Source organism: Schistocerca piceifrons, chromosome 2 (genome assembly GCF_021461385.2).
Source record: "Schistocerca piceifrons isolate TAMUIC-IGC-003096 chromosome 2, iqSchPice1.1, whole genome shotgun sequence".
NCBI lineage: Eukaryota > Metazoa > Arthropoda > Insecta > Orthoptera > Acrididae > Schistocerca > Schistocerca piceifrons.
Window position 1 is genome coordinate 248,500,350 of NC_060139.1, and position 15,899 is coordinate 248,516,248.

General features: G+C 45.7%; 1 protein-coding gene across 1 annotated transcript in view; it reads left to right on the top strand.

Annotated features, from left to right (window-relative positions):
- The first annotated feature begins 1,297 nt into the window (after positions 1-1,297).
- The window catches only part of LOC124777671 (juvenile hormone acid O-methyltransferase-like), a 68,581-nt gene continuing 53,979 nt past the window's right edge, over positions 1,298-15,899 (top strand). Inside the window, exon 1 of the mRNA XM_047253152.1 lies at positions 1,298-1,439. The gene's annotated coding sequence lies outside the window, so the exon portion shown is untranslated. The remainder of the gene's footprint in view (positions 1,440-15,899) is intronic.

The following is a 15,899-nucleotide window of genomic DNA, read 5'->3' on the forward strand; positions in this document are numbered from 1 at the left end:
AAAATACGTGAAGAAGTGGCTGCTTGCTATATTTCTTAACGTAATTTGATCCATAGTCACGGAGTTAAAGAACTAATAAAATGGATAAATTAAATGTGATCTTAGCTACCTTCTGAGATGTCTACATTTTGTATGTTTTAACCACATTCATGTCATGTAGGATTTGCCAGGATGCCGATAACCACGATGTTGACCGCCATAAACAAACAAGAACAAAGTTGTTTCTAGAATGAAAGTTCTGCAAGGTTCGTAGGAGAGCTTCTGTGAAATTTAGAAGGCAGGAGACGACGTACTGCCGGAAATAAAGCTCAGGATGGGGCGTGAGGCGTGCTTGGGTGGCTCAGTTGGCTGCCGGCACGGCAGCTCAGCGTGTTCGGTCAGACGGTTAGCTACCCTCTGTAACAAAAAACTGAGTAAATGGATCAACGAAGAACCTAAATAGGTGTCATCGGACGTCCGCCCAGAACGAATTCAACGAACAATAGAGAACAAAATTAGATCAACAAAAAAGAAAAAGAAATTGATAGAGCACTTGCCCCCGAAAGGCAAAGGTCCCGAATTCGAATCTCGGTCCGACACACAGTTTTAAACTGCCAGGAAGTTTCAAAAGCGTTTCTCCTTAACAACTACATCTACACCACAGACGAGTTCTTTAATAGAAATAATTTGCCAATTACAAACCTGTAAAAGGCCAGCACATACTCCAATATTGCAAGATTTTGTTCAACTGACACCCTCGACGTCATAACATTTATCGTGAATAGTATTTACGGAACATGGAACTAAGAAACCACCTAAGTAAATACAAGTAGTAAAACAAGAATATCGTCAGTCGCTTGATGTAGTTTAGGAACACCACAGAAAGCCTAAAGTCTAAGAACAGGACGAGGATTCCTTACAGACACAAGGCTGGTTGACGATTATCTGAAGGCAATATAACAGAAAAAACGTACACATGCACAGACTTGTTGTCTTCAAAGAACCTCTGATTACGTTGCAGGTTTCATTTTGTATTTTGCCCTGCCTCTCCATGGTACCTGTCGGAAACTGTTGTGTTAGAAGCCGAAGTCATTAAAGAAGATTAATATCAGACTTTCCACATGAATGGCTGCCAATTATTTCCGGCACATCATGTAGATAACTGCGAGACCTATTAGACTCGTTTCAGAACAGATGCCGGCAAGAGAAATCTCAACAACTACGCCTGGCGACACCGAAACTGAAAATTCATACAGCGTCGACGCTTCGTTAACTGTAATCGCACTTTTTTCCAGGTTGGTGCTGACGCTCATTGGTTACGCGTTCACAGACCAGCAGTCTCCTTGCTCGTCCTTGGGAGTAACAGGCCTGCTGCTCGCTATATAACCGTGCTGAGGTGCCTACCCCACTTATCCTCACTTCGCAGGTAACAGCGCTCACCAGCGGCATCCGTGATTGAGGTCAGTAACAACCAGTACTTTTAATTTGTGCTTGTTTCTGAAGTATTTTCAGCGTATATCTTATGCATTGTCTTTCAGTAATGTATGAATATGTTTCTTTTTATGTTCAGCCTTGAGCGGACACTATTTTTTTTTTTTTACTCAGAATTGTTTCGTTGAAATTAAAGCATCTTGAGAAGTTTCCTTTTATTTCGTTTCTAACAAATAACAGGAAAAATTACTTTTAACTGTCTGTACAATCAGAATTTCAGTTTTTAAGTAACGTACTTGTATAGATTGTAAAAAGTAATCTTTCTTGTTATTTGATAGAAACCAAATAAAGAACCCACTGAAGATTACGTAACTTCAGAGAAACATGTCTGGGTACAAAAGAAGAAGAAAATGTGTTTGCTCAATGTGGAACCTCACCAAAAACAAACTTATGCCACTAGGGAGAAACACAACCTCAAGATGAATCATGCTTATAAATTTGTTTCTGTATACACAACGAAATTCCTCAAACCGCCGTATGGAGCACGATGGAGGGTGTTAGGTAGCATAGCCATTACAAAGCAATAATGACTTTCGGATACTTCTTCTCACATCCCTATGTCTGTTATCTCCTCTTGACGAGGGATGCAGTTGAAAATGGTCTGGCTGTCAAAATCGAATACCGACATACCGATTACGGCAACTAACAATGTTTTTCCATACGTTGCCAGTTTAAGACCCCCGAAAATATCTCTAACTTTTTCCAAAAGAATAAACCGGCCCGTTTGTCTCAAGAACACAGTTGAACCGTTACAGCAGTGCTTGATGCTTAAATACAGAAATAATAATAAAATCTCACACAGCACTGCTGCGTATCATTTCCTTTGCCCTCTCGCAGCTTTTATCTGGGAATCTACGACTACCCGAAAATCTTTTTTCTCTCTTCCACTTATCCTAATTTATATTGCTTCGTAACGTCGCCACGTGACTGAGTCAAGATGCCACAGACAAACTGCGATCAACTACTATTGGTTTTCACTTATCTTTATTTATGACAGTTTACTAATAACAACACATCCGAAAGATTACACTGCTCTGGTTTCCATTTCCTGTGAAATCATTTGATGTGAAGACAACATCGTCAGAGAGCTATGACCTGTATGTGACCGTGTCTCTCACTTTTTCCTAATGAGTCAAACGTACAGGGTGACAATTCTTGAACTATACGAAATAAAATCGTCTTAACTTCTGAACGGTTTGCGTTTGGACATTCAAACTGCACGGTTGGCCGCGGGGCATGATGGAAATTAGTATGTGCATGCGCACTCACCTTGTTGTTGTCGGCCATTTGCACGTGAAAATGTCACGGTACAGCTCATTTGGAGGAATGAGAATGCGCATTTCGCAATCGAGAAGTCGCTACACCCACAACGGGTGACTGTTTGGTGTGCAATGTCCAGTCACGGAATAATCGGTGCGATATTCCTCGATGGCACGGTGACTACCGAACAGTAAGTGAAGGTTTTGGATGGTGATTTCATCCACATTATCCAAGGTGACCCTGACTTCGACAAGATGTGGTTCATGTAAGAAGGAGCTCGACCCCATCGAAGCAGGAGAGAGTTTTATGTCCTGGAAGAGCACTTTGGGGGCCACATTCTGGCTCTGGGGTACCGAAAGGCCACCGTCATGAGCCTCGATTGGCCGCCATATTCTCCGGATCTGAACACGTGGCACTCCTTTTGATGGGTCTGTATTAAAGACAAAATGCACAGCAATAACCCCAAAACCATTGCTGAGATGAAAACAGCCAATCAGAAGGTCATCGACAGCATAGATGTCTCGACACTTCTGCAGGTCATGCAGAATTTCACTATTCGTCTGCGCCACATAGTCACCAATGATGGCAGGCATATCGAACATGTCATAACCTAATCCTAATATCTGTAGTAATATTTACATGTTGAATAAAAACCCGCCACGTTAGCCGATAGCGCTGATGCGCTGCTTCGTGGACTCGGGTAGGCGCGCCGGCCCCGGACCGAATCCGCCCGGCGAATTAACGACGACAGTTGGTGTGCTCGCCGGCCTGGATGTGGTTTTTAGGCGGTTTTCCACATCCCCCTAGGTGAATATCGGGCTCGTCCCCACGTCCCGCCTCAGTTACATGGCTCACAGACATCTGAACACTTTCGCATTATTCCATGGGTTACACTAGTCGCAGACAGTTGGGGGACACTAATTCCGTCCTGTGGGGTACAGGGTGCCGGCAGGAAGGGCATCCGGCCACCCCTTAATCTAACATTGCCAAATCCGATTAACCATGCTGACCTGTGGGACAAAGGCACAAGAGAAAGAAAGAAAGTTTACATGTTGAATAAAGTGTGTGCACGCCGTAGTTTGTAACTAATTTACTTTTTTTTTTAAGTAATTCAATAATTGTGAACCTTTATGTTGTCCCTGGAGGAATGGTCAGTATTCAGGGATATGCAGCAAAGCTCATTTGAAGCAAAATACGTCGCCATATACCCTATTCCTAATGATTTACGAGAGAGAAGACATTCATTGTACATTTGTGTTTCGATTAGTGGCGCGTTAGTATGTGTCTTACTCAGAACACCTCTCTGACGCTTTGTTCTAGCCCAGCTTATATCGTTGCTTTCAGTCTCGTTGCTCGGGATTTCTTACTGCCATTAAACTAGTCCGTTGAACGGCGCAGTTGTCCATGCCGTGTTGTGAGTTAGTTATTGCGAGGGCCTGAGTGTATCAGACAGAAGCATCGATTAACTGTGTTTATACATGTGCTGGCTAAAATGCCACGTAGCCACACTAAAAAAGAATATACAGATATCGTATAGCTTCTGCGACGGTAGTGCTCCTGTTGCTGTCGAAGAATACCGTCGGCGCTTTCCGACATGTCGAATTCCTGATCGGATTTTTCAATTGAAACTTTATAAGACGCATGTCGTGCATGTGCAGATGTCGAAACTTGACAATGTATTGAATAATGCCGAACATAAGTAAGAATGTACATTAAATGTGTTCTATCTATGAAACCATTCTGGGTAGTGCCTATGTCCATATGAAGTTCGCCGCTTCGAACGATCGTTCCTGTCATATCTCTGAATATTGGCCATTCCAGTATAAGGTGAGGTATTTTAAGCAGGATATCCACAATACGGGGTGTCTTACTATGGTACTTGAAAGCGAAATGGAGTGGGTAGACGACAATAAAACAACCAAATAGTCCTTAAAAAACATGGGAAAGGAAACTAATCATTTCCCTAATACGACGTGTTACGACACAGTTCATGTTCGTCTTATAACCGAGTCCCCGAGGATCCGAACTGCAGATATGCACTTGAGGACAAATACAATATAACAAGTGATCCACATAGCCACAATTCACGTGGTCTGCAGAGAACAGATTCAGATGTAGATGCAGATAGAGACACTCATCCACAATGCGTTCACAGAGTTCATCGACGCTGTCATCAGGGCTTAAATACATCAAAACTCTTAAGTATCCCCAAACAAAAAAATCAACTGGGTTCAAGTCGAGAGAACTGGAATGCCACGGCACTGGCGAGTCACGACCGATACACTTGTTGTTGAAATGCTTTTTACCAGTACTTGGGCATCTGGGACGATGAAAAATCAAACTAGGATAGTTTATCACTTTGTAACTTACACATCACTTGTAGCGTTTCGAAATATATGTAGCCTTGAAACTTCCTGGCAGATAAAAACTGCATGCCGGACTGAGACTCGAACTCGAGACCTTTACCTTTCGCCGGCAATAGCTCTACCATCTGAGCTACCTAAGCATGACACACAACCCCTCCTCTCAGTTTTTATTCCGCTAGTACCTCGTCTCCTACCTTCCAAACTTCACAGAAGCTCTCCTGCAGACCTCCTGGAAGAACGGCTTAGCCACAGCCTGAAGGATTCTTCCAGAATGAAATTTTCACACTGCCATGAAGTTTCATATCAGCGCACACTCCGCTACAGAGTGAAAATTTCATGCTGGAAATGCAGCCCTATATATTAACGGTTTTGTAACACTGGCATGACCGCACTAATTTATTGTGCACATTGTGATAAATCCGACGTACGTTTATAGTTGCCCAAATATGTCGTAGACATTTTTAATGGAACTACATTATCTGTGGCCTTGGAAACAGCCACGAAAGACAACTTCAGCGGCATAACATAAAATGTGGAACTTGATTAAATAGTAACAAGATAATAGAGCTGTAAACGGCAGTCCTTCCTCCAAGAGAAAAGGTGGCACAAAGTTATTTGTTTGGTTGATTTGGGGAAAGGGACTGAACAACAAACTCATCAGTCACATCAGATTAGGGAGGGATGGCGAAGGAATTAGGACACGCTCTTTCAAACGAATCATCCCGGAATTTGTCAGAAGCGATTTAGGGAAATCACGGAAAACCTAAATCAGAAAGGCCGAACTCGAATTTGAACCGTCAGTCTCCCGAATGGGCGTCCAGTGTGCTAACCAGTTTGCCACCTCATTCGGTTACCGCAACGTATTTTCCCCCATAGCACATGTAAACAAACACGAAACTCAGGCATCGTTATTCTGTTTACCTCTACACTAAAAGTCCATTAGTCTGTAGTCTGCTTTTGTAATTATCTGCTACGGAGTTGGGGTGTCGAACCCGAGACTCAAGTTGGCAGAGCTGAAGCTGGGATCCACCACTCCGTATTTTGTCAGGAGACCGAGCAAGTTCAAGAGCGTTCAAATGGTTCAAATGGCTCTGAGCACTATGGGACTTAATATCTGAGGTCATTAGCCCCTAGAACTTAGAACTACTTAAACCTAACTAACCTGAGGACATCACACACATCCATGCCCGAGGCAGAATTCGAACCTGCGACCGTAGTGGTCGCGCGGTTCCAGACAGAAGCACCTAGAAGCGCTCAGCCATTGCGGCCGGCCAAGAGCGTCGAGAGGCAGTGTAGAGTGATTCAGCGGTATTCGGTAACATCCGTTTATTCAACTAATTTACAGTACTCTATGGGTGAAGCGTAATGTCAGCGTGGCAACGCGAGCTGTCCCACGGGTCCAGCTGGCTCAGCGAACTCCTGATATGCCGACGTCGCTGCTGCCATCATCAAGGTCGCCTGCCGATGGAAGTCTGTCGTGCAATGCCAGTCGCCGCCCGCCGGGGCGTTGCGACTGGCGCCGCTCCACTGCCCGCAATTCTGGAGACTGCTACAGTCCCTGGACCTTGCCGCCCTCAGCCCTGTTTGGCCTGCTCTGTCCGACCATGGGAGGAAGGTTGGTGTACTGGGCACCTGTGGCCCTCGGGCTGCTGCTGCTCCCAGGGCAGGACCGGACTCGAACCTGCACCCTCCTGGATGCTGTGCCGCAACTTGCCGCTAGCGGTGCTTGCCGGATGGCAACACCCGCATCCGTCTCTGGTGCTGCTGCGCCTCCCACAGCGTACGCCCCGCCCGATCCCCGGTACGCCAGGTGGGAAGCGAATGTGGCCCGTAGACTCGAGTGGGACCGAGCCCCTCTTGGACCCATTGCAGACCACTGTGACTGCCCTCCTTCAGGCAGACCGTGCGATCTCCAAGTTCCATGCTGCCGTTCCGTCCTGCCCCGGTGTTGTGACCCCAGAGCCGGAATATAGCCCCAACAAGTACACAGAAACAAAGTACAAGTTTATGCAGAAGACTTATAATATTGCTGCCAGACTGGCCCCTATAAGTGTAGACCAGCACAGGTCCGTCCCGATGCTCGACTGACCTGGCACATTCTGTCCCAAGCTAAAATTGCCCATCTGTTTATCTTGGTTTCTCCATCGCTTCTGACGTAGTGTCAGAGAGATACAGAAACTATGGCAGGGATAAATTCCCACACGTCAACCACTTACAAATCGCCACTCTTGGCTCTGGCCTAGTGCCCCACCTCATACATTGCAATAACTTAAAGCAACGCTGCAGTTTCCTGCATCGTTGTTGCTCCACTCAAAACAAATCGTGCGTGCAATACCGCAGTCGCAGCTCCGCGTCCGCGAGTGCCATGTTTACCTTGCCTGGCCCGCTGGCTGTCGTCTGTTACCACACTCTGCCAGCGGCCCCAGATTTCATCGCCAAACTGCGCCTTCACTGATTTTTGATAAAATTTCCCTTTCCCTGGAATAGGACTGACAGTAGCGCAGCATATCAAGACAAATTTCTCGTGAAGCTACTCGGATTTCTCAATGTTTACGACAGTCGAAATATTGCTATGGTTGTATATAGAAAGTGTCGTCACCGTGTTAGAGAAGCGATGGGGTTATACACATATCCTGCTAAGCCATCACGATCATGCTGTACAATTAAGTTTAAAAAACTTTGCAGACAGTAAATGTGAAGAATAAAATGCCCCAGCGAAGAACAATGGCAACTTACGAGAGAAAAGCCAACTAACATTGTAGCAGAAATAACATACAGTCCACATACGAAAAATATCATCCATGAATAACATAACTCTGGGTTTCTTTCTGGGCAGAAAACTAAAAAAAGGGATCTAAAAGGAAACAAGTTTGTCGAAAAGAAGAAATTCCATGTATCATGGAACATCACTTCCACACATGTTAAGCCATCGAAGTCCTCTTCCAAGGTTTTTCCCGAGTATATATTTCCATTAAAAACTTGAGTGTCGTAGTTCGGCAGTTATAAACGTTGAAAATTATTTTACTACCTCTGAAATTTCGCAGGTATGTCCCCTATAAGTTAGCGAAAGTTGCACATCAATATATTGACTCGTTAGGTTCTGGATACGAGGGCATGCTGAAACGTTATGCCTCCAAATTTTTTATGTGAAAACCCTTAAAGCTTGCGTGTATTCCGTCAGCTTCTTCCATTGTCTCAGACTTTGGTGTTTTTTTATGTCGCGCATTTTGTTGAGCTGTAAGTGTTTCACGCGTCAATATCTCCAAGCAGGAAAGTTTGTGATGGCGCATCTGCGTGGATAGTAAGGTTCGGCATTAAATTTCTTTATAAATAACTGTTTAGCTATGGTTAACATTGCGAGACGCAGTTAGTGTTGAAATAAACATACTGGTCCATGTTCAGAGTTCTCTTAACGAGTGAGCCCAATTACTGTACTGATTCTCGTCTACAAACTGCCTATTGGCTTCTGTCTCGGGTTCTTCGGCCGACGTTCATCTAATGATTTTTCTGACGTTTCGCCAGCACGAGTGACTGGCATTGTCAAAGCTTCACCCTCCATTGCCGGTGGTGAACTGGATACGAGCTCGCGGGCGCAGACTATATGTACCTGGCGCGCCAACGTCCGAGGGCTTCTCCGCGACCGGCCGCGGTGGTCTAGCGGTTCTAGGCGCTCAGTCCGGAACCGCGCGACTGCTACGGTCGCAGGTTCGAATCCTGCCTCGGGCATGGATGTGTGTGATGTCCTTAGGTTAGTTAGGTTTAAGTAGTTCTAAGTTCTAGGGGACTGATGACCACAGATGTTCAGTCCCATAGTGCTCAGAGCCAGCTTCCCCGCGGTCATCTCCGGTGCGGTTCTCCTCTTGCTACCTGCGATGGTCGTTCGCTGCAGTACGGGGAGCCAGGATCCATTTACCTTAAGGCTTTCCTCTTTCTTGTTCAAACTGTTCGCGTGTTTTTGTATTTCTATAGCTTCTCTGAACAAGCGCGTGTGATAGTGGTTCTCTACAGCCAGAGCTTCCGTGTCGGCGAATTTTATTACGTGGTCGGTCTCATTCAGTGCGTGCTCTGCCACGGCCGATTTCTCCACCTGCCCCAACCTGCAATGTCGCTTATGCTCTTTGATCCTGGTGTTAATGGATCGTCCAGTCATTCCGACATAAACTTTTCCGCATGTGCATGGTATGCGGTATATTTCCGACATTGCAAGTGGGTCTCTTTTCTCCTTCGCCGATCTAAGACACTCTTTGATCTTCCTTGTCGGTTTGAAAATCGTCTTTACGCCATTTTTGCGTAATATACGGCCGATTCTGTCCGTTACTCTGGGAATGTATGGCAGAAAGGCCGTACCCGACATTTCTTTTTCTGGTTCCTTATTTCGCCGAGTGTTTGGCTTTGTTACACTTCTAATATAATTTGTGGAGTACCCATTGCTCCTCAGAACAGTTTCCAGGTGTTGCATTTCTCGTTTGAGGTGTTGCGGCTCACATATTCGTCCTGCTCTCGTTACGAACGTACTAATCATGCCTCTTTTCTGGCTCGGGTGGTGGTTTGACAGTTTGTGCAGGTATCGGTCCGTGTGAGTCGGTTTTCGATACACGCTGTGTCCCAGGTTTTCGCCGTCCCTTGTGACCAGCACATCTAGAAATGACAGTTTCTTGTCCTTTTCTACTTCCATGGTAAATGTTATGTTGGAATGGAGACTGTTCAGGTGTCTTAGGAAGTCACCAAGCTGTTCTTCACCATGGCTCCACACCACGAAAGTATCATCGACGTACCTATACCACACCTTAGGTTTGCAAGTCGCCGAGTCCAGTGCCAGTGCTTCGAATTGTTCCATGAAGAAGTTGACCACCACTGGACTGAGAGGACTACCCATGGCGGCGCCTTCCAGCTGTTCGTAGAAATCGCCATTCCACGTGAAATAGCTCGTGGTGAGACATGCATGGAAGAGCTTTCTGATGTCTAGCGGGAAAATGGAACCGATGTGCTCCAGAGCGTCACTGAGTGGCACTTTCGTAAATAACGAAACAACATCAAAGCTGACCAGGATGTCGTTTGGTGCAAGTTTCAGTTTCTTCAGCTTCTCAATGAAATGTCCTGAGTCCTTAATGTATGTGTCGGTCTTCCCCACGTGTGGCTGGAGCAGAGAGGCCAAGTGTTTTGCCAGTTTATATGTCGGTGATCCAGGAGCGCTAACGATCGGTCTCAGTGGAACGTTGTTCTTATGGATCTTGGGTAATCCATACAGCCGAGGTGGTAGTGCTTCTGTGTTGCGCAGGTTTCTCTGTATGTCCGCCGGCAGAGCAGACGCCTTGATTAATCGATTCGTATTCCGTGTGATACGTTGCGTCGGATCTGCGCTTAGTTTTCGGTACGTCGTCGGATCTAATAGGTCTCGGATCTTTTGCTCATAATCTTCGGTCTTCATTACGACGGTCGCATTCCCCTTATCGGCAGGCAGTACCAATATACTCTTGTCGGCGTTGAGATTCTTAATGGCTTGTACCTCTTCTTTCTTCAGGTTGCAAGCTGGTGGTTTTGCTCGGCGCAGTATCCTGGCTGTTTCCGTGCGTATTTCCTTTGCCCTTTCACAAGGAAGGGTACGAATGGCTGCTTCGGTGTTGGCAATGATGTCCTCCATAGCTATAGTTCTCGAGATGATAGCGAAATTCCCTCCTTTTTGAAGAACAGACACTTCCTCTTCGGTCAATTGTCGTTCAGTGAGGTTGACCAATGTGTGTGACATGTCGGGAGTCACCTTGTCGGTCTGCTTCCGGCATCTTTCAAACTTTTTCTTCTGTCGCTCGGTGCAGCGCTCGAGTTCGTTCTGCATGCTCCTGTGAGTGATGCTGTCGATCTTGTCCCAGTCGTCTCGATGCCTTCTGCTACTTAGTTGATAGAAAATGTCCAGAAGTTCCTGATCCGTTCTTGCCAACTCTCTCCGTGTTGTATGTATTCGCTCACGAAGAAAAGCTCGTTCCATTCTGTCGTAGATACGATGTGCTTGGGCGGTGGTGAATAGGCGCTTACATCTCAAGAACTTTGGTGTAGAACATTCATCTCGGCAACGTGACAGAAAGGCGAGAGAGGACATCAGTCGCGCTTTCTTCTTCCGTCGTTGGTCAAGGCGTCGGTACAATCTGCAAATCTCCTCCCCGTAGAGGCGTAATACAAAATTGTTGAGGCTTTCGTGGCCACTTCTTGACAAACTGCCTATTGGCTTCTGTCTCGGGTTCATCGGCCGACGTTCATCTAATGATTTTTCCGACGTTTCGCCAGCACGAGTGGCTGGCATTGTCTCTCTGTCTCGTCTGTTTCGAGTCGTAATTTTCGTTTACGAGTCAGTGCCAAAATATCGTGTTATAAGAGTTGTCTGCTGAGCAGTTTGGCTTGTGAACGATAAAAGCGAGGTTATGAGGGACTATTCTTTACATGAAAAAATCTAAAACAAAATGTAGGAACAAGCAATGATGCATTGATAGTAGGGTTTATTAATCAGGAAAACAGAATTCATTGTGGAAGTTCTTGCCGAATGTCATGTAGTAAATTCTATGTGCTCTTGAGAACTGAAAGAATGGGAGAAGTGTCGACCAAACATTTCAGATCAAATGCATTTATTTGCTCGAGAAAATATATTCCTGCAAATTCATCAAACAATATGAAGAATGCAGTAAATAGCGCTTTTTTGTTTTATCCTTTTTCTTGTTATGTGCCAAATGACAACGAAAATAATTTTTCTCGTCAAATAATTGTTACTTTTTCACTGCTGAAATAATTTTCATTAACCCTTGTTTATCTGTCTGTTTTTTTATTTATGCATAGTGTGGGCTTTTTTTTCAAAATGTAAATACCTATTTGCCTTTCAGATATTTCGTCTCTCTAGTAGAAAAAAATACAAGAGTCTTGTGTAACGTTTCTGTGTCCGACGAAAACAAAGCAAACAACACAACAAAGACTGAGAAGATACAAAAGGACAACATGCATTTCTATAATATGAGTGAGTTCAACCAGAATAGTTAACATTCGATATTAGCAGATGTCGCCAGAGTCCCTCATTTCTCTGCACACACAGTGTGCAGAGTACTGAGAAATTTAGAACTCCACACTCAACACAAACACAGACGACATAGACACACTCATGTCGTTGTTGTTGATTTACATACAGGCACAAAACGCGCATTTACATATACCTGTCACACTAAGTACTGTACAGCTGTTAACTACTGTACATATTTTATTTTCAGAAAAAAGAATTAACATATATTTTTTGTAAAGAATGTCTGTAGTCCCATCATAACGTTAGTGAGAAACGTATGAAAATCCCTGCATTAGCTCCTGACTTTACCCTTCATATTCATACAAAAAAAGGAGTGGGGGTATATATATATATATATATATATATATATATATATATATATATATATATATATATATATATGCAGCAATAATGGACATATGTATGTATTCAAGTCTGGAATCTCCTCCCAAACGCCTGGATCTATTTCAACCAAATATGACACACAAGCAGCAAACTTCATGATTATCAACACTGTGTGGTTTATAACCCATAATCTCCTAGTTCCAGTAGAAGTGGAGATACGGGCAGAAACGTCTGTCTTCAGCGCCTGCCACGTAGGCATGCCCGTATGACACTTGTGTGGAAAGGTATCGGCCTTCATTGTCGACCTGCTTTGCAAGGCAGCCTACGTGTCAGCTGTGGCACCACGTTGTGTTCCGCCACATAAACTAGTGTAATTCTGATGTTGCCATCCCATAAATATGACTAACTTCGTTGGCAACCACTTCCTCTTCATCACTACAATGTCTATCCTCTTTATGTATCATTTCCACAACAGCACATTTAGTCACTTCATATCGGCCATCTTGGTTCAACCACATTTGCACCTCATTGTCATCTGTATTTTCACACCCTGAAAGATGTCGACGAGTTCTAACAATTGTTCACGTCCATTGAAAAATTATTATATATATGTCTATTTATAGAGTCCATGGTTTATCAACAGGTATTGCAACTTTCTTATTCAAATGTGTATAGTCACTCATACCAGACAGATAGCGCTCATCACATGTTTCATATAATGACCAGTGTCCTCAGAAAACGATGTTTGTTTACCGATTTTTTGGCTGTATTTTGCTATTATGAATGGGCTTAGAGACCAATCGAGAAAACGCCACACAGCCACCATACGAACACAGTCGGGATAGTACGGCTTCAAAGATAAATTTTTGAGGACAGCCTGGAATTCTATTAGCCTCTAGGCTAAAAAACAGCCAGATCGAGTGTCCTCTAGCGTCTGACACATCTTGGAATATTTGTTCGCCACAACCTCATTTCCCGCATTGCCCACTCTCATATGCCTGCCTGCACCATGATTTCTGTCTGGGGCACAGCCATGCAGCGGCACAGCTTGGAGTACTGTTTACTCTTTGTATTTTGCTGCCTTGTTGATATACACTCCTGGAAATTGAAATAAGAACACCGTGAATTCATTGTCCCAGGAAGGGGAAACTTTATTGACACATTCCTGGGGTCAGATACATCACATGATCACACTGACAGAACCACAGGCACATAGACACAGGCAACAGAGCATGCACAATATCGGCACTAGTACAGTGTATATCCACCTTTCGCAGCAATGCAGGCTGCTATTCTCCCATGGAGACGATCGTAGAGATGCTGGATGTAGTCCTGTGGAACGGCTTGCCATGCCATTTCCACCTGGCGCCTCAGTTGGACCAGCGTTCGTGCTGGACGTGCAGACCGCGTGAGACGACACTTCATACAGTCCCAAACATGCTCAATGGGGGACAGATCCGGAGATCTTGCTGGCCAGGGTAGTTGACTTACACCTTCTAGAGCACGTTGGGTGGCACGGGATACATGCGGACGTGCATTGTCCTGTTGGAACAGCACGTTCCCTTGCCGGTCTAGGAATGGTAGAACGATGGGTTCGATGACGGTTTGGATGTACCGTGCACTATTCAGTGTCCCCTCGACGATCACTAGTGGTGTACGGCCAGTGTAGGAGATCGCTCCCCACACCATGATGCCGGGTGTTGGCCCTGTGTGCCTCGGTCGTATGCAGTCCTGATTGTGGCGCTCACCTGCACGGCGCCAAACACGCATACGACCATCATTGGCACCAAGGCAGAAGCGACTCTCATTGCTGAAGACGACACGTCTCCATTCATCCCCCCATTCACGCCTGTCGCGACACCACTGGAGGCGGGCTGCACGATGTTGGGGCGTGAGCGGAAGACGGCCTAACGGTGTGCGGGACCGTAGCCCAGCTTCATGGAGACGGTTGCGAATGGTCCTCGCCGATACCCCAGAAGCAACAGTGTCCCTAATTTGCTGGGAAGTGGCGGTGCGGTCCCCTACGGCACTGCGTAGGATCGTACGGTCTTGGCGTGCATCCGTGCGTCGCTGCGGTCCGGTCCCAGGTCGACGGGCACGTGCACCATCCGCCGACCACTGGCGACAACATCGATGTACTGTGGAGACCTCACGCCCCACGTGTTGAGCAATTCGGCGGTACGTCTACCCGGCCTCCCGCATGCCCACTATACGCCCTCGCTCAAGGTCCGTCAACTGCACATACGGTTCACGTCCACGCTGTCGCGGCATGCTACCAGTGTTAAAGACTGCGATGGAGCTCCGTATGCCACGGCAAACTGGCTGACACTGACGGCGGCGGTGCACAAATGCTGCGCAGCTAGCGCCATTCGACGGCCAACACCGCGGTTCCTGGTGTGTCCGCTGTGCCGTGCGTGTGATCATTGCTTGTACAGCCCTCTCGCAGTGTCCGGAGCAAGTATGGTGGGTCTGACACACCGGTGTCAATGTGTTCTTTTTTCCATTTCCAGGAGTGTACATCGTTGAAGTGAATATCCTGCAAAACTAATTTCAGAGCACTTTATCGAATGTCCACAAAAAACATTTTATTTTCAAGGAGAGACATTCCGATTTCTTTTGTCAGTGCTGGGCTTCACACGAAACACTTGATGAATAGTATTTTGATTTTAGCTTAACTATACCTACACACTGCAAAAAAGAAATACCTACACACTGCAAAAAAGAAATTGGAAATATTTGACAAAATATGTTCGACTAGCGACCTAATGCACTGGGAATGCTGTGATTTTATTATTAAAGAACTCAGTGGCAGTGAAGTTTTCCCTGTAGCTTAACCCCATATGCATTTGACACATATATCATACACACCTCTTCCTTCCCCCCTCTGTATGTCCACCTACTGCTCCCACGTCTCTCCATCCACTTTGTTATCCCATCTCTATCATATGGGGTTAAGCTGCAGGGAAAACTTCATTGCCACTGAGTTCTATCTCCACCTCTTCCCTCCCTTTGTCATATCCTCCTCCCCCTCTCTTTGTATATTTCCTCTTTCCCCTCTTCCTTTTCCCCCTGCCCACTACCTCATTACCCATTCCACCTGCCTCCTACATCACCTCCTCCTATTTCCTCTCTGTGTCTATCTCTCTTGTCCCCTCTCTCGACCATCTCTTCTTCCCCCTTCTCTCTGTCTTTGTCCTCCACTTTTCTCACAACGTCCATCTGCTCCTCCTTACTCTCTGTGTCCATCTCCTCCTCCCCCTCTTTCTGTCCATCCCCCTCTCAGTGTCCCTTATCACTCTATTCATCACCTCCTGCCCCTTCTCTCTCTGTATATCCTCTTTCTGTCCATCTCTGACTTCCAACAGCCACGTCCACCTACAAATGTAGCCCCTGAAAAGCAGATCGATAAAGCAGCCTGATTC